Genomic DNA, 19,424 nt, shown 5'->3' on the forward strand with positions numbered 1-19,424 from the left:
TTGATTTCGGTGAATCTGTAAAGTAGGCCTAGCATACGCATTGCCTTTTTTGTGATGGTTGATATGTGATTATCGAAATTTAGTTTTGAATCTATGAGGATACCTAGATCTCGGTGTTGTGCTTCTTTTGTTAGAGGGAGGCCGGTGAGTGTATAATTGCCTTCAAGAATGTTTTATTTCAATGAAATTGTTATGTATGAGCCTTTAGAAGGGTTTGTGGACAGTTTCCATCGCTTACACCATTCAGAGAATCTGTTAATGTCATTTTGGAGAATTTGCATGTCTCATGGCTGTTTTATTTCTCTCATAATCTTGCAATCATCGGCAAACATTAGGATTGTGCTTGAGATGGGGGAATTAAAGAGGTCTGTGAGATCATCCAGATATAATACAAATAACAGAGGGCCAAGAACGCTTCCTTGCGGCACACCAGTTATAACAGGAAGCCAGTTAGAATGAGTTCCAGGAAGTATAACGCGTTGTTGTCTATTTCTTAGATAGTCTTTCACTAATTTTAACCTGTTTCCAGTGATGTTAAATCTGTTAGATAATTTATGCAGTAAATAGTGGTGATCCACTGAATCAAAAGCTTTGGACAGATCAAAGTAAACAACATCTAACTGATTACGATTAGTAATTGCGTTTATGGCACAGGATTGCATACAAGACAGATTGGTAAGGCATGAAGAATTTGGAAGAAAGCCGTGTTGTGCTGGGTTAATGTAAGGGGATGTGAATTTCAGAAGTCTTTTATTCAGAATTTTTTCACAGACAATAGCAAGTGTGGAAAGGAGAGAAATGAGCCTATAACATGTAGTATCGTTAGCATTTCCAGATTTAAAAATAGGAATGATATTTACTTTCTTCCATTGAGTGGGAAAGCAGCCTTCAGAGAAGCACCTATTGTATAACATTGCAAGAGGAGTAGCTAGTGAGTGAGCTGTTTTTTGAAGGAAAATAGTAGGAATATTGTCTGGTCCAAATGCTCGGTGAGAAGAAAAGGAGGTAAGGAAGTGCAAGACTTCACCTGGTTCTGTAAAGACGGTAGAAAGAGAGTGAGAGAAGATAGATTTGATAGGCGGGTGATCTAAAACATCATTTGAAACAAAATTATTTTGAAATGCTAGATTGAATAGTTCATCTCTATCATTACCAACAGCTGTAATGTCATTGTGTATTACTTCTAAAGGAATGCGCTTGGCTTGTCTTCGTGAATTTATTAATGTCCAGAATCTCTTTGAATTAGTAAGGAGTTTGTTTGTGACTGTGTTGACATATCGCGCAGCTCGTTTGTGCGTCCGTGACACAGTTGACAAGGGAAAGCCACCTGCTAGAATGTTCCAGAACAACTTTCTAATAGTCTGGAGGGCAGTAATGTTTGTGTATATATATCGTCCTGTTTTGTACCTTGTTACATTTGTACTAGGTGCAGAGTCTGAAGAAGACCTTTCTAGAAGGTTGAAACGTTACGTTTAGTTTATGTTTTATAATAAAATAAATTACTGCCTTGGTCAGCATATTTAGTTTTTCATATCATGGAAACAAGGCTTAATGGCGTTATGACAGGTCTTTAAGCAATTTCTTCCAACTGTTCGGTTGTCACGGGAATGTTAGATTCTTGATTTAAGTGTAATTAATAATGATAATAAAATGGTGTCTAATCCTAGTTTTGATATATCACCTGAGCACATTTTCCTTCTGATTTTTTGCTTTGCTGTTTTTCGGGTTTATTCACGCAAAAGTTGTAATTTTTCCGATTGATATAATTATGTTATAAAACTCGTGTGGTGTCGGACGATGAAAAGAAATATGAATTACGTTAAATACGTTGTCATGAGGTGTGGTAAACATGCGTATAATTTCGAACGGGATTCGAACCCGAACCTTGTTGCTAGTTTATTTCTAGAATGAAAACTGTGTATAATGATTAATATCTGTCTGATAAAATGGGTGTGAGGTGTTGTTCTTCTTGCAACAGCACAAAATAGGGAGGGTATAGCTAATTAGATAGCGTGCCTGTTTATTTTGTTGAGCCCTCAAAGCTTAATTACCAAGTTAATTACTAAACGATAAAGGACACAATAAATCAGAAAGTCGTAAAAGTATAGTAGCTGTAATATGTTATATATCTTCCTTCAAATGTAAGATGTTTAGGGTTTCAAAAAATGGTTTCTAAGCTTGGATTCCTTTTGGTTGTTGAAATTGGGTCTTTATTGCACAATAGTTTCAGCTCACTACCTATTTGCCTGGTCAAATTTCAGTTTTCAAAATCATGATCCTCGGAAGCATTTCCTACAGAAGAGGTGAGAAAACTAAACGCATGGCTATATGTGGAAATCAAAGCGAGAGCGGGACAAAAGTCGATGGTTCCCGCCCACTGTGTGGCAACGTCAACCGGGCTGCGTTTTCTAGTACGAACTTAAGACCGACCTCTCTCCGGGGCACTTTTGTGTCATCCCTGACCTTTCGAGCAAATACTATCAGTTTGTATCACATGAATTACAAAGACCAAATCTTCAAAGAGATCTTTCATTCTCTTAAACCTCCGAACACACGAGGTTGTGCTCCGAAGTGGCAACAGCGCGAAATTCTGCCACCCGCCACGCTAGGAACTCCTAGCCAATCGCAAAGTTTTCTCCTAAACCACCCTGATATATTGTTCGTATACTGTTACTAGGATACAAACAAGGCCGAGAACACAACATAACGTTAATTTTAATATCTTGACTTTTAGGGAACGGCTTGCTGATCGAGAGGTTATCGGTTTGTGTGGAACGGTTGGTTGGCCTTGTTTGATTCGTGCCTTTGTCAACCTCCCTAATTGCCGGCCTCTGTGGCGAAGTGGTTAGCACATCGCGCTACGACGCCAAGGTGTCCCGGGTTGGCATCCTGGCCTGAGCATGGATGTTTCTTAGTGTCAATTCATCAATTTCTTCATATCATCACTCATCGCCATCTTCGAAAATTAGCCAAAAGTGGTACAAGAAGTAAAGTAAAATAAAGCAAATCAATCAATCAATCAATCAACCTCCCTAATCCAAAAGGCAAGGTTATTACATGTAGAAAAGGAAGTGCTTCAGCGTCGACAATTTCTCTTTTCCCTCTCTCTCTCTCTCTCTCTCTCTCTCTCTCTCTTTCTGTGTTTCAATCCTTCTCTCCCTCTCTCTCTCTCTCTCTCCCTCTCTCTCTCTCTCTCTCTCTCTCTGTCCGTTTTAGTACTATTCAGTCTAAAAAAATACACTAAGCTCTTGAAAATCGTGTGACGTTCAGAGTTGGCATTCCAACATTGCCATGAAGTTTCCTGAAAGATCAACTAGAAAAGTTTGGTTAGCCGTATTTATACAAACATCCAAGGACAAGTTTTATTACTTTATCTACGTTTACCCTTATTTTGTATTTACTATGGGAAAGATAATAATAATGTACCATATACCTAATTGCATAGCTATAATTTTTATTAACTTACAAAACTCGTTCAGGAATATATTTTCAAACTTAGGCGAAAATCTTAATAATAAATTTTATATTGTATGACCTCTGACAAAGAATCTCCTTTAGGGAGTTTCCAAACTCATGAAAACATACATTCTGTGGATAAAATCGAATCCCATAAATTCTGACCCGGTTCTTGCATTTTGCACCTAATTTGTAGATCTATTTATAGCATTTCTAATTTGAATTATTCTGCTGATGTTGCTCTGCTTCCAAACGTAAAGCTCTAGCGTTCTGTTACTTTGTCATAAAAGGACATTTAACCGAATTAAGGGCGGACCTACGTGGCGCAGTGGTTAGCACGGTGCCCCACGTCATCATCTCGGGTTCGAATCCCGAATCCTAAATCCATACGTGTTCTCTGTGAGTGTCCATTCATCAATTTCAAAACATCATCACTCATCATCGTCACGATTAGGCAGAGATGGCGCAAAAGCGACGCTAAATAACAAAACTGAAATCATTTCTAAGCCAAGCTAACTATCCTTCTGATTAGTGCAGTTTTTCCCAGTGAAACTTTGCATGCACAAGATTAAAAAAATAACAAAACGTATTTCGTCTGGCAAAATTTCTCTAATTCTCAATTTATCAGTCAACGAAAGTAATGTAAGGAAGCACTCTTTTAATTACTCATATAATTTTGGTAACGAGTTACTACAGTAATTACCTAAGAATTAACGGGTTACGTTTCTCAATTGCTCTGCTGTTTGCTTTTATCCTGTTGCTTGAAATGATCGATGCCAATTTCCAAGGGAGATCTACTGACAGTTTCGACCACCGACACGTTGGGCCAATGTCTACGCTGCTCTTTTATCGGTAATTATGCGATATCGCCCGGACGGATTTCTTCAAATTTACAGGAGAAAGAACTTACTGAAATGAGTTTCTTTAGCATTCTGGACGTTCTTGGAGGTATTTTCTTTCACGGGAAACTAAAAACTTCGTATTTGAATGCTGCCGAACAAGAATTAATCACTTTTTACGTAAGAAACTTGCATTGCCTGCCATAGTATGCCGTTGTTTCCATTGTGTGCCTGCAGATGGCGAGAGCGTCGAAAGTCACACGGTCCCGTCAATGTTTCCAAACGTGCAATTCTTTTACGAGATTTTTTTTTTTTTAACTATGCTTACCTAACCCAACCCAACCTTGCCTAACCTTGCCAGAAATGGTTTTTGGGGCTATCGTGAATGGTTTTTGGGGCTGTTGTGAATGGTTTTTGGGGCTAACGTGAATGGTTTTTGGGGCTATCGTGAATGGTTTTTGGGGCTAACTGTAAGTGGTTTGTGATGACATAATGAACACGAAAGTAGGTATTTTTCGGTTAAGAAAGTTGAAACACTGCATACTCACTCGAAAACGACAAAACACAAGCACGGCGCGATGATCCATGACGAGTGCATGCCATATTGTCTGTTACCCAAGCGGAACAAGGAAGACAAATAATCACTCGTAATATGAAAAGTTGACAGTATTTTATGAACAAAGACATAACTTCACCTTAAAGAATGTTCCGCAATGCAGGAAAGGTAAGTACCAGTGCCAAAATTAAGGAAATAAATGAGTTAAAGGTGTCCGGGCGTTATCGCATATTTACTCTTTTATCTTATACAAAGAGTCAAACTTCATATATTGAAGTCTATAAAAGCATTGCACTTTGTACCCATTCATTGGGTAATCGATCCCTTCGTAATTACATTCGTTATGTGAACTAATTTTATGATTCATAATGTTTTTGGTTGGACGTGTTTGAACATGATTGATTGAAGGGCCTCCTGGGTGGCGCAGAGGTAGCGTCGTCCCCTTGTAATCAAGGGGTCCTGGGTTCGATACCCACATAGTGGACCGGATCCCACTGTAGGTCCAGTCCCGATGAACCTTACTGTGCATAAAGCGGTCTTAAAACATCGAATCAACCAACCAAATCATTTGTCTAATTAGCACTCACTTTGGAAAGACGAAGACCGCCCATGTAGCAAATCTAAGAAAATCAAACCCAAAAAAGAACCCTCTCGCCTTTAAAAAGATATTTTGACATGGAGGTCCCTTTATCTTCTAGAGGGAAGTTGTTTCAAAATTTAACAAAGCCATTCTGCAATGCGCAAGAGACATACTACTGTTCTCTTTCACCTAAGTTAGATTTGATTAATTGATTGAGTTGGTGTTTAAGTCCACTTTTTGCACAGCAAGGCTAATCGGGACTAGAACTAAAGTTTAATGTGGTATCCGAAACACTATGTACCTTCACCTGGTATCGAACCCGAGACCCCACCTAAGTTAGAAGTCGAGACACAGACACGCTCGGGGCTCACGGCCTCGAATTCCAGCCCATTATTCGAAACCCATATTTCTTAGTCGGTTGCACAGAATAGCTATAACACTTTTGTTTTTTTGCTACGTTTGCTTACAGTTCCAGACCCATTCGCGTCCTGATATCAAATGCTGGTTTTAACTTCCCAAACACATTGCCTAAATATGATGATTTTCTCACCAAAAAATAGGTATTACAACACCAGCCAAAGTGAAAGTTTCTATCATCCAACCTCGCATCAACATTACAAGTGCCGAAAGGAGGATTGTCAGTCAAATCGCCAGAAGATACGGACGTCTACAAAAGATGTGCTAAGATGTCAGGATTTATCGCCGTAAAATTAGCTACAGCATTAAAATCTCCCCCAAAATATCAAAATATTACAATCTTGCAACAAGACTTTAGATAACAATTAAACCCTAAACCAAAGATGTTTTTGAATTGGTCCTATTATACTACTTCCTTGAGGCATGAGATTTCGACCAGGTTCTGAGCTTAGAGTAATCAAAATTTCTTCGCCTTATCCAGAACCTCACAGACATCTTGAACAGCCCTCCCAAAAATGAATACTAGATATTAGATTATAACACCATTAAGCCTTGTTTCCATGATTATGAAAAACTAAATATGCTGACCAAGGCAGTAATTTATTTTATTAAAAACATAAACTAAACGTAACGTTTCAACCTTCTAGCAAGGTCTTCTTCAGACTCTGTATCAAGTACAAAAGACTTTTGTACTTGATACAGAGTCTGAAGAAGACCTTGCTAGAAGGTTGAAACGTTACGTTTAGTTTATGTTTTTAATAAAATAAATTACTGCCTTGGTCAGCATATTTAGTTTTTCATAGATATTAGAGGACGGAAGATGATTAAAGGCTCACCACGAGGGACTGGAAACGAAGGGTCTCCATGAATATCCTGAATAAATTTTGACAAAGTATTCCCTTCCTACTGGTCTCCTCGCATTACATTCCAGTATAAAGAGGAATCCAAGCATTCTAAGAATTCAAACAGATCAACTAAGAACACCTCACCAAGATGCGGTTGTTTTCAGAGACCTGCAGTAGGACAAGAAATACCTCACATTTTCAACTTTAAAGCTCCTATGTACTAGATGTAAAAATAAACACGTATTGCAAAATCATACTTCCTATTTCTAATTACAGCATTGTATTTTTCTTTTTTTTTTGGAAAATTGTAATGTACTTTGATACCCCACATAGCCCCCTTGCCAGTGATTTATCCACACAATCCTAACAACCCCCAACACCCTCCCCATCCTTTGCCGTTTCCTCCCTCTGGCAGGGTCGGCATAGAAGTCAAGCCTCTCCATTTTTTCCTGGTCTTCTACCACTCCTCTCTTTTCACCGTGTTCCAATCTTGTTCTCTTCTCCTAACACTCTCAGCTAGCTGCTCTTTCCACCGAGATATTGGTCACCTCCTTGGCCTTATTCCCACTCCTTGTGCATTCTATGCTCTTACTGGTAGTCTCTATGCATCCATCCTCTTCATGTGTCCGAACCATCTCATCTATGCCTGATCTATCCTGTCCTGAAGCTTCATCACACGCACTGTCTGTCGTATCTCTTCATTCCTTATTTTATCCCTTCTACTCTTCCCCAATATGCTCCTTAAAAACATTTCATCTCCACTACCTTTTGTCTCTCTCTGTCATTGTCCAAGTCCCTACTCCGTACGTAACTATTGACACATAGTATGTGTTACGAGTATATATTACCTTCTTGCATTTCACAGGTAACTCCCTATCCATATTAATCCCCAAACGTTTTGATATAGTCCACCACCCATTTGTCCTCTTCTGTTCATCTCCTCATCTTTTCTTACACTTCTCTCAATTATGCTTCCTAGATATTTGAATCTCTCCACTATCCTCAGCTCTTCCGTGTCCATCTTTATTCTAGGTTCATTTCTGGCTTTGTTTCTTGTTGTTATTAGCACCGCGCTCTTTTTCTGCACTGAATTTAATTCCTGCTCTTCTGATTTCCTCATTCCAACTATCAAGCTGTCTCTGTACTTCTTCTTTCCTGTTTTCCCATATTACTAAGTCATCAGCGAACAACAGGGCCTTCATCTCTTCCTCTCTATCTTCGTCCCCACCTCTTCGTTAATTGCATCAATTGTAATTATGAATCCATTAAAATATGGATTTTTAAATCACCAATATAATGATAATACTTCAACATTAACAGAAAGGAACGTAGTCCAATGGACCTCTCGATCAACTAAAACCAAAGTGTCAAAGAAGGAGGGAGGGTGGAATGTGCATCATGGTCATTTCCTGGAAACACCAGCTCCCTTGACACGGCTTTGCTAGGGAGTTCAGCGTTTGAATACCTAAATAAATATTTCTTAAATACGTTACAGATTTGTAAATTCAACCCCCGAGTCAATGAAATTTACATTTTTTTGCATTTTTCTTTCGATTATTGCATGTGAAAAATGTACGATAAAAGCAAGAGAAGAAATTCAAAGATACAGGTTTGACTACTTGTAGTGAATTGTGTTACTGTGGTTAGTAAAACTATTTCATTTTCTGTAATTTTGGCGAAATGGATGATTTTGGAGTGGTAGAGAAGAGAACAGTCAAATGCCTTAAGCCTTAGGCCAGTGTCAGTGCAACATCTCAGTTCGTGTCTTGTCGTTCTGCTTAGTGTAACTATGTCTGAAGCTTTACTGCAAAAGTGGTTGAAGAAGAAAAGGGATTTTGAAAACGAAAATGAAACCAGACAGAAAGAAACCGAAAGTGGTGAGTTGAAAAGGGGTGACACTATATGTTGGTACAATTTCATGCAACGTATATTTATAAAGTACCGTATCAATCCATAAGATTATATTTTATTTAAAGCCTCTCTGATGCTTCATGTTGACCAGGGCATTCACTTGTTTATCTCAGTTGTCTCAACCTCTGTGGTATGTAAATAATGCACAGTGTTGTGCTTTGCAAACTTCCTGATGTATTCAGGATATTGAGTCAGCTGTTTGCAATAGATGTAGTAAAAATCACGATTCGGCATGTAGGAAGGTCTCCATGGCCTGGGTGGTATAGAGGTGAGGCAGAATGAGAAGGGACTGACTTTTGATTTGGATTGAGGATAAAGAAGAGCGTAGAGAAAGGAGTTGAGGGAAAGTGAGGAGAGTCCTGCTCAACCTACAACGAAGCCTAGAGAGGACTTAGTTTATTTTATTCTTCGAAATTATCATCATTCTTCAGATAGACAGGTAATTATCCTAACCCAGCCATGATTCAGGTTCAAAGGTTCATAAAATCCAATGAGTGACCAATGTCGTTTCTAATTGTCAAGCTGTTTAGTTTTAGTTGTGCCTTTTGCACTGCCAAGCGTTTAACTCGTCATGTTCTTGTGTTTTTAAATGTCACCTCTTGTGTTTCGTCTAAAGATAGATTAAATCAAGTACTGAACATTATTGGAAAGCAATACTCGAAACGTTAGACTGAAATGTTATCATTATCACAAAAATAAATGTTTGTTTTAAGATACACAGTGCAGTTGTGTTACTAATAGAGAAACATCAACAAACTAGAGGATGTCCTTTGTTCTAGCATCAGTGCAATTCATTCATATGCAAAGAAGATAAGTAAACTGAAGTTGTGATGGTCAATTTATCACATACATAACACCCACCCAGGTATGACTTTAAGAAGGAAAGGGGTGTTCTTTAGTTCTTAGCAATAGGTCACATCTATCTATTTTCCATCTTTTCCTGCATTTGAGTTTTTCCTCTGAAATTTTACGTGAGGGGAAGGGAGTAGGTGGATAATCTCTGGAAACATGTATGAACAAATTGAATTAGGGCGAACATTTTTAAAACTGTCCAAAATATGCACATAACATTCCCTGAACTTACACCCACCCAAAAGTTTCCATCCTCCCCCAAGGGAAAAATCCTGGATAAACACCTGCCCCTTGCCATTTAAAAAAAATTGATCTGAATCCAAAATGGCGGACTTCAAGATGGCAGCGATGGCCCGGAAGCACCCTCACACATTGGCCCCTTACCCCAATGTACCTAAGTGAAGTTTGGTCTTCCATTCCCACATCCATTTCAGGGGGGGAAGGTGTACTGGCACTTTTGAATCACCCTGTATATATTAAGAGAAACCAGATTGTTTCTGTCTCTTTGTTTTATCTTATTTCTTATTTGACATATTACGGTATGCGCCAAAATATACAGTACTGCAACTCGCCCATCTCGAACTCGCGTTAGTCGACGGGGCATAGCTCCAGCTGCACGTGTTCGCAGTAGTGAAAAGGAAGTAGTGTTGTGAAGTTGTTGTTGGAAATGGGTCTCTAGACGGAGGAAAAAGTATTCATATTTGAGCATTATTTCCGCTCATACGGAAGCGGTCGTGAAGGTGGACCGAGTTTGAAAAAGGTGACTGGTCTATATGCAACCCAAATGACAATCGTCCACTCCACATGCCCTAACCTAACGTAACCTTAGGTTTCCTGACAGTTATGCTACCCAAAAGGCACAATTGTTATTTGGGTTGCATATAGACCAGTCACTATATTGTAACATGTCTTATACTTTTGTTCATCTTTTCATTTCAGTGCTGTATATTTTGGCGCATACAGTATAATTGTATTTATAGTCAATTCAAGCCATCTGTATCATGATAAGAGATAAGTGGTGGAACAGTATTTGCTGAACATCACCTGCTCAACGAAGATGATAGATTTTTATTATTCGACAGAACTTGTCATACGTCATTACGAGGGTTAGCAAAATTATTTGTTTTGGTTCTGTACAATATTTCTGTGATAAAATGAAACATACAGTAATACTTTAATAACATTTTATTAAGATAAGTATCACACGTACAATTCTTCACTATTCCGTGATAATAAATTAATAGAACATCACAAGACATGAAAGATACACCATAAGGATGTGATGTGTTGGGATGTGGTGTCAGGTGTGGAGACGATCACTTTTGAGCTTAGTCGTTGCAACAAGGTATTACAAGGCGGCTTCTCAACAGCGCATCCTCAAGTGCTGTGTGGGGCGTTCCAACCACTACTTCCTCCTTTCAGCGTCGACGTTGTTGACGTTCTTATTATCGCTCTCCGCCAAGGCTTCGTTCAAGGAGGCCATGTCGTCTCCCTGCAAGTCCCCGCAGTCGTCCTCGCAGTCGTCTCCACCACTGTTCATCCAGTGATTTATCCCGGTAGCTATGAGAGCCCCCTTCATCAGGCTGGTCGGTGTTGCCGCGCTCTGCAAGCACAAAGAAGCAAAATATCGATTTGTGTGCATTGAACGAGCAGGTCAAGATTTAAGGTGCCTGGGGCCGTGGGGGTTAGGGGATGATGGTTACACCCAGGTTGTAAATGATCCAGGAACCAAAAAATCTAATGGATTCTATTTGATTCCGGTATAGGACCGGAACCTTTTTTCTCGCACAATTTAAATTTGGCCCAAGTTGCGTTATGTTTCATTAAAAAAGGTTTCTGGACCGAATTAAAATTAGTCCGGAAAAAAGGTTCCTGAACCGTATTTAAATTCACCCGGGAAAAAGGTTCCTGGACCGTATTTAAATTGAGCCTAAAAGGCCCCTGGACCGAACTGAAATACTTTACAGATAAGAAGATTCTTTACGGTCCATACCCCATTTCCGCTGGCTGATTTTCTCTCCTGGACCGGAATTGAATTTATTTAAAATTCCTGGACCTTTAACAAACCTGGTTACACCCTCGCGCATCAATATGCAAAACGTTGCCTACGCTAGGGTTGTGGTGGTAAAAAAGCCACAAAGTGAAAGAAATTATTTGGTGCTGAGTCGAGATTGATACCGTCGATGGAGGTGTACCTGAATTCCAGAATGGGATGGGTGGCATTCAAAGTGACATCTGGAAAGAAACGTGACAACCGTACAACGATTTAATTCGAAAAAAATATTATGTAAGGAAGTAATGGTGTGTTCTCATTTTCGATGATGGCCCAAAACTGATTTCCAATAACAGAAGCCATTTTGAATATGTTGCCTTATTTTTTTGACATGAAATAGACTCTTGGAAAATCGAGATTTATTTTAAGCTCACTTTATGCTCGGATACAACAAACGGTACCAGATCTAAAATGTAACTGCACTCGGATTATTTCAGAATGAACAACACTCCGGGAATCGAAGCCAGGACCTTGTACAAAGCCACTGGCCTAATGAAACAAAATGTAGCAAAATATATTTTGGCAATTCTTCACTATTATTTCGCAACTAATAATATTCAATATAGGCTTACATTCCTAAAATAAATTTTAATATTTGCTTCACATTCACTCTAGGCTGTTACAGTTAGAGATTTGTTCTTGGAAAAATTACACTCATGTGTCATTTTTGAGTGACCAACTGCTGCAATTCGCACGAAGAGATTTACATTTTGATTTTGTGCATTCACATTCACATTGATCTGATTCGTGAGATGATAATACGTCTCAATCTGATTACAAAATACGTACGATAATTTTAAATTCATTTCATGTCATGAATACCTACCTCAGACACAAAGTACAAGACGGTGAGGGCAAGGAATAACTTTGTGAACATCATGGTGGATGGTTAAGTGAAAGTACACTCTGAAATGGAAGAAAAAAAGCCAATTAGCGTACAAAATAAGTTTCATATATTGCCTGAAACAACAACGGCATGGGACAACTGTAACAATGTGGTATTTGCACACATCTCATTAACATCACAATGTATAAATTGGACAACAGGTACAATTACGGTACTTATTATTTCTATTATTATAATATTCCCCTTGCAGGTATTAGTTACCAAAGTCCGTTCTGTGACTACAAAAGTTGATCATTCCATCGGCGATATGGTTTTCTTAACTGCCTTTTTCATTTTGCCTTGTAATTTAATACGTAATTTTCGAGATACACGGCGGTCTGGCATCCTCACAACAAGATGATTTTAATTACACTTATATTTTTGAATTTCTTCTACCAATGCTTCTCCCTTCCATTTATTTCGGGAAAAACCTCAAAAAACCCATTTGTAAACCATTTATTCTAGTTTCATTATGCTGACGAAGAGTCCAACATTCGCTACCATACAAAAGAACCGATTCTTAAGTTATATTATCGTATTTAATTATTAACATTCTAATTGTGAAAACATACACGTCTCTAAGCACGATTGATTTGATTGATTGAATTGTTATTTTTAAGTCCACTTTATGCACAGAAAGGCTAATCGGGACTGTACCTACAGTTTAAAGTGTGATCTGAACCACTGTGCCATGTGCCTCTACCGGGAATCGAACCCGAGACCCCTTGGTTACAAGGCGACGACGTCTTATTAGCACGACATTGTAGCATGACCTACATTGAGCAAAACAAGGTATCATATCTGAATCTACTGTCGTCAGTTACCAACATATAAACTTATTTCTAGTACTTCCTAATTTTAATTTTCGCGACGAAAATAGCCTCGACGTTGAGGATAATTCCACGGTTTGGAAATGTATTCCTGAATGTTTTTACCTGACCCCAGATACTGGTTCTGAGTTTTGGCTTTTTATCCATAATGCGAATATAAATAAATTATTTTAACATATCATATGATTCACTATCTTATAGAAGCGAAAGGAGTGAATGCCAACTTCTCTTCCAGGTAATACATCCTGTACTTGCAGACTAAGGAGGCTCTGGGACCTGTACCTTGTATAATCCTCTATGGGGCTTTGTGTTGTGCCCTGCTCTTATGTTTGTTTTACGCTCAAATGGGATAATCGTAACTGAACTTTCAGTGTAAAGTGGAATCTGGACCATTATGTGCCTCCACAGGGTATCGAACCCGTGGCCGTTTGATTTCAGAAGTCCCTTTACTTACGTATTTGCGATTGGCCTTTCAAGAGTTTCATGTTATTACCACTCATTCACGTTTTTGCTTTTAGCCAAAGTGGCAGAGAAGCGACGTAAAATTCATAAGTACTACTGTCTTCTAATCTTGTTACGACACACGTTTGTATCTAAGACATCAAGACAGTAACTATGAGCTGTAAGGGCCTATATGTCAAGGTACCCGCACATAAACCTCTTTGCAATTAGTACACCCCCACAACTGCATATTTGCAGGACAACGAGGTTCTTCCACAGCAGGTACAATCCTCTGTGTGGCTGCGAGTTGTCCTTTGCTATACTCTTGTGTGCTGAGTAGGCTCTCCCAGAGTAGGTACAATCCTATCTGTGGCGGCGAGGTCTTTGTTTTGAATTTTTGAATTTGAATTTAAAATTTTGGGTGCGTCAGCACTAAGGCTATTTTACATCCGTCACATTATACGGGGTCCAGCCCCATATCGTTACAAATCACAACTCTAACGTTGCAGAACTAAAATCATAAAATATTAAAATGTTCTGACTTTCGCTAAAAGCTGAGGCTGTAAAGGTGCACTCAGCACACATAAGGACTAAAGAACAGAACAACACAAACAAATTATACTGGCCATGGTGCCAGTCGCCAGAGCCTCGTTAGTCTTCAGTCCAGGGTGCACTAACGTGGAAGTGAGGTTGACATTTGGGTGTACTACGTGGAAGGTCACCCGTTACACCCCGCGAGGTCTTTGTTATACCCTTGTGTGCTGAGTAGGCTCTTCCACAGCAGGTACAATCCTCTGTGTGGCTGCGAGTTGTCCTTTGTTATATCCTTGTGTGCTGAGTAGGCTCTCCCACAGCAGGTACAATCCTATGTGTGGCTGTGACTTGTCCTTTGTTATACCTTTGTATGCTGAGTACCACTTACATCCCTCATCTCTTATCAAAGGCAATGGAGGTTTTGGTCCTTCGATGACGGTATAGTTTTAATTTTGATAATAGTTTCATCTATATAGTAGTTTCAGAACAAATTAATGAGTGAATATAAAACAATACCTTTTATAATTTGTTAAGGAACTTCACTTAACTAGTTAAGGGTCTTATTCCCGTATTAAGGGACAGTCGCAAATAGGCAATGTGTTGGTGAGCCCATAATTTTAACAAATCGATCAATCAAGCAGTCAATACGGTAGCATTTACCATTTATACGGCAAGTATATTTAGCAATGTTTAACAGCCGTAACAGAACTTTAACATTTTGTCATGTCATTTTTAATGGATGAAGAAGTCTTACCTCTGGTGTTGCTAAATCGAATGGTAATCTGTGACTGGCAAGTTGAGGTTGCTGCCAGCTATTTATACGCGCTCATTTAATTTGTTAAAGTATATCTTCTCTTGGAGAACTAGGTTGCGATTTGCCTATTGTATGCGCGTGGCGTTTGACATCAATAATTTATCACTTGCAGAAGAGTTCACGGATTTAACGGGATTGGCAATTTGTCTCGTATTCACGTGTGTAATCAGGTTTCGCCTACAGCTGGTCGTACAATATTACCAAGGTCAATACGGCAGTTTCTTATCTCTTCAAAAAAGGTATTCAGGTTAGTATTTTATCACCACCTTATTTTTGAGAGTTACGATACAAGAACTGTATTTGCGCTTCTCATGTTTCTCATGGACTTGTTAGATAATTTTCTGGCGATGAATTATGGAGATATTGGCCTGGGGCTGTCGACGACATAAAGGTTCCAAGCTAACAATAGGTAGCTGACAGGAGCTGAGATAAGAGTGATATTAGTAGTGTTGGGTGATATATCGTCACTATATATTAGCGATATATATCGTGTTGGCGATATATCGTCACGATATTGGCGGTATATATTGTGGAGATGATATATCGCTGATATCACGATACGGAAAAAAGAATAGCCTAGTATCGTATAGCGTCTGTGACGATATTTTCTTGACGATATATCGCGATATCAAATTTCCGATATCGTCGATACCTATATATTGATTCCAATAAAATTAAATTCACTGTTCAAAGCTTCAGTCTATAAGAATGAATGGGAAGTTAAGATCTTCAGAACTCCCCATTAACTCCTAACCCAATATAGCCTATTTGCTATTTCTAAATAGTTACATGCTGAATGCAATATATGACGTTATTATATCATTCAGACTGTCCGAATTACGTGATTAACCCTACCTTACCCGTGCCGTACGAGAAACTTACTTACCTCACAGGTAAGTACCTCATAGGCCCACACTTTCTTAATCACTAAAATTCAATAAATCATTTTGTTATTGAGTTGCTTCTTGCTTTCTTGTTTGTAGAAGTTTAGTTATTTATTAATTATAATGATTACAAAAAAATCCATTATTCATCATAAAATAATAACCAATCATTGCATGAGTGTTATACCCATTTTTTACCATTCGCTAAAACTCACAGAAATTATAACATTCTTTATTAATGCTTCTTTATATACAGAGGGGCAGTTGTTTATTAATTTTAATAACTACAAAAAATGCCATTATTACCAACCAATTGTACACTCTCACTAGCATGAGTGTCTCGAATAACACGCTTTTCAAGATGGCACCTGATACGTCCTCCAAGTGCATTTTGCCTCCTATTCACATTTATAATTTTTATGAACAAAACAAGCAGAAGATCACCACGGCTCCAAAAGTCACTGCTGAGCTGAATACAGTGCTTACAAACCCTGTTAGCATCAAAACAGTCAGAAGATAACTCCGCAAGCAGGATATTCATGGCAGATCTGTAATTTCCAAACCACTCGTGACTGTTGACCATGCTGCTAGACGGAGACAGTGGTGCAACGCCCATAAAAACTGGACAATGGATCAGTGGAAGACTGTAATCTGGTCGGATGAGTGATCCTTTACATTGTTTCCAACTGCTGGTCGAGTGTACGTATGGAGAACGCCAGCACAAGCGTTCGATACAGACTGTCTGTTACCGAGAGTGAAGCATGGCGGTGGTTCAGTGATGATTTGGGCAGCCATCTCCTGGTATTCTGCCGGACCCATCATCACCCTGCATGGACATGTCACTGCCGGAGACAACGTAACCATTTTCAGTGACCAGCTGCATCCCATGGTGCAAACTTTGTTCCCAGATGGTGATGCCGTGTTTCAAGATGACAGAGCCCATGTTCATACAACTCACATCGTCCAGGACTGGTTTGATGAGCACGAAGATGAAGTGTCACATCTGCCATGGCCTCCACAATTGCCAGACCTCAATATTATTGAGCCCTTGTGGTCGGTTTTGGAGACCAAGGTGCAAGCCCGCTACCCACCACCATCGTCTCTACAACAACTTGCAGCTGCTTTGGAGGAAGAATGGTACAACATCTCTTTGACAACCATACGCGACCTGTATTTGTCCATTCCACGTCGACTGCAGGCCGTTCTGCGTGCCAAAGGTGGTCCTACTCGATATTAATAAAGGTAGTGTGCATTTCTGAAGGTGTTTCCATATTTTTGTCCATCTCCTGTACTTACCAGTACTGAAAACAAGGAAAGAGAATAAAATGATACCTTTCTTGATCTAAATTTGTAGGACAAACACCGACCGACTTTTCTGTATTTTAAGTATTTTTGTTATGTGTCTGTTCATGCTGTACGTGCATTTTTTACGTTTCTTACAGCATATATGTTTATTTTTGTGTTTTGTCTTTCTTCTTTCTTTTTGTGTTTTTTTTTATTTTCTTTGGTATTTTGATGTTTTATATTTCGCAAACTGTTAGATATTTCAACTAAATTTGTAAAATGTGAAGTAGAGATGGTTAAGTGTAAGAAAAGGCTTGTGACTTAACTTAACCAAAAGAAGAAGTAAATAAATAAATTAATTAATAATATTTAATCAAGTAAATTGAATATCATAAATGTTTGCTTACATTTGTACAAACCCAGTAATTTGAACTCGACTCAAATTTGATGGACCACTTATTGCATATACATATACAAACGGATGTAGCCCGCATTGACTGTATATTGTGCTTCAAATTAGTCAATAGAATTTCCATGGCTGGAAAATTTTCAAATTACATTCAGTTATGAAGCTAGTGAATTAAGTCTGTATCTGAGACTAATTGTCTAAGTGAATCATCCAGAAAGATGCAGGAAGGTACATCAACTACCCATCAATTCATGCATTATAGTACAGCTCGATGTAGATAGAAATATTCACGTGCATCTTATGATGCAATATCGTATATCCAAAAAATGCATTAGACTGTAAACCTGGTTCTTACAAAAGGCCAAAAACCACATTATTTCAATCGGCGCAACTTATATATTTGATGCATTTATTTTCTGTGTGTATGAGTTGTCAAAAAGCAGTAATTTCCAATATATATGTAAGCAAGCATGCGTTACAAAGTCATCGTTGCCACTTAGATTTGATTTTTTGATTTGATTTGATTTAGTTTATTTTACTTCGTGTTTCGTGCCTCTTGGATAATTTGCGAAGATGGGGATGAGTGATGAAATGATGAAATTGATGAATGGACATTCACAAACAACCAAGCCCGACCGGGATTCGAACCCGGGACCCTTGACGTCGCAGCGCGATGTGTTAACCACTCGGCCACAGGGTCGGGCTTGCCACTTAGAGTTTTGTTTTTTAATAATAAATTTGTAGTAACCAATCAATTCTGGGATGGCAATCAAATCAAGGGTAGCTCTTTGGAGTGTGAATGAATACCTGTAAACGCAACTTTCGAGGACCTTCACTGTTGGGGGAAAACAAGTGAAAAAAGATATGCAACATACGAATATATATGGGATGGAGATACATGCATGAATTAAGGTGAAGGAGTTACACTCTAAGACTGATTTTCTGGTATAAAAACATTCTACAGCTTATTATTGTTTTTTTCACAGATAAGGGAAGACAGAAAATCGGTGCACTGACCTTCTGCTGAGAATCACCATTCGCAAGAAGTTTTGTAATAATCCGCTATGAGGCGCTGAGAGCCACCACTCGCATTCTTGCTTCCACTTATTCTGACAAACAGAACAAGAGATGGCACTGCTAAATTTCAACAGCTGTCAAGGGCTAAGGCTGACGTCACCGCAACCTTTGCCCTGAAGCTATGAATTCCGAGACAACCTTCACCTGCGATGCCTCAGTGCTTCGCATTGAAAACTGACCGCGAAGGCGTGACTTATCTGTCGCTTTATTGTTATTCGGCAGAGAAAATAAAGACAGTGGAACAGTGAATTTGTGACTCATTACATACAGGATAAAAATTCAACCTCATGGTCCCGAAACTAGGAATATTTTACATACCGTCAAAGTTTTTCTGTGTTTCACGGTAACACCTTTTATAGATGCTGAAATTTTATTACTCCCCTCTCCTCTTCTGACGGAGCTGGCATATTATTTTAGTTGCGGGGCATTCCATTGTCACGGGTGGGACACGCGAACTGTGTTTTTTATATTCAAGTAACAATTCTACTGATAGTTAAAAAAAAATCTTACATTTTCTGTTCAATGAAATATGAAACTTAACTGTTGATAAAACAATTAAATTCAAAATACTTTCCCAGATTTTGTGGATGGGACAGACGAAACACTGCTTCTTTATTTAATAAGACATTTATTTTAATTTCTGAGAATTGTCAAATGATGAAAAATAAATTAATGAGTCGGTGCATAAGTTCGTAGAGTTTTGTTATGAGTTGGCAATATTGCGTTGCCAAGAGTTCGTTGTCCATTATTCCATTG

General features: G+C 38.7%; 1 long non-coding RNA gene across 1 annotated transcript; it reads right to left on the reverse strand.

Annotated features, from left to right (window-relative positions):
- Nucleotides 1-10,632: 10,632 nt before the first annotated feature.
- LOC146001978 (uncharacterized) lies at nt 10,633-15,028 on the reverse strand. The gene is made up of 3 exons (XR_014443646.1): nt 14,955-15,028; nt 12,336-12,415; nt 10,633-11,059 (listed from the first exon to the last, which is right to left on the reverse strand). It is a non-coding gene; the product is annotated as an uncharacterized LOC146001978 (long non-coding RNA).
- Nucleotides 15,029-19,424: the final 4,396 nt, after the last annotated feature.

Source organism: Lepisma saccharinum, chromosome 18 (genome assembly GCF_977018435.1).
Source record: "Lepisma saccharinum chromosome 18, izLepSacc3.1, whole genome shotgun sequence".
NCBI classification, from domain to species: domain Eukaryota; kingdom Metazoa; phylum Arthropoda; class Insecta; order Zygentoma; family Lepismatidae; genus Lepisma; species Lepisma saccharinum.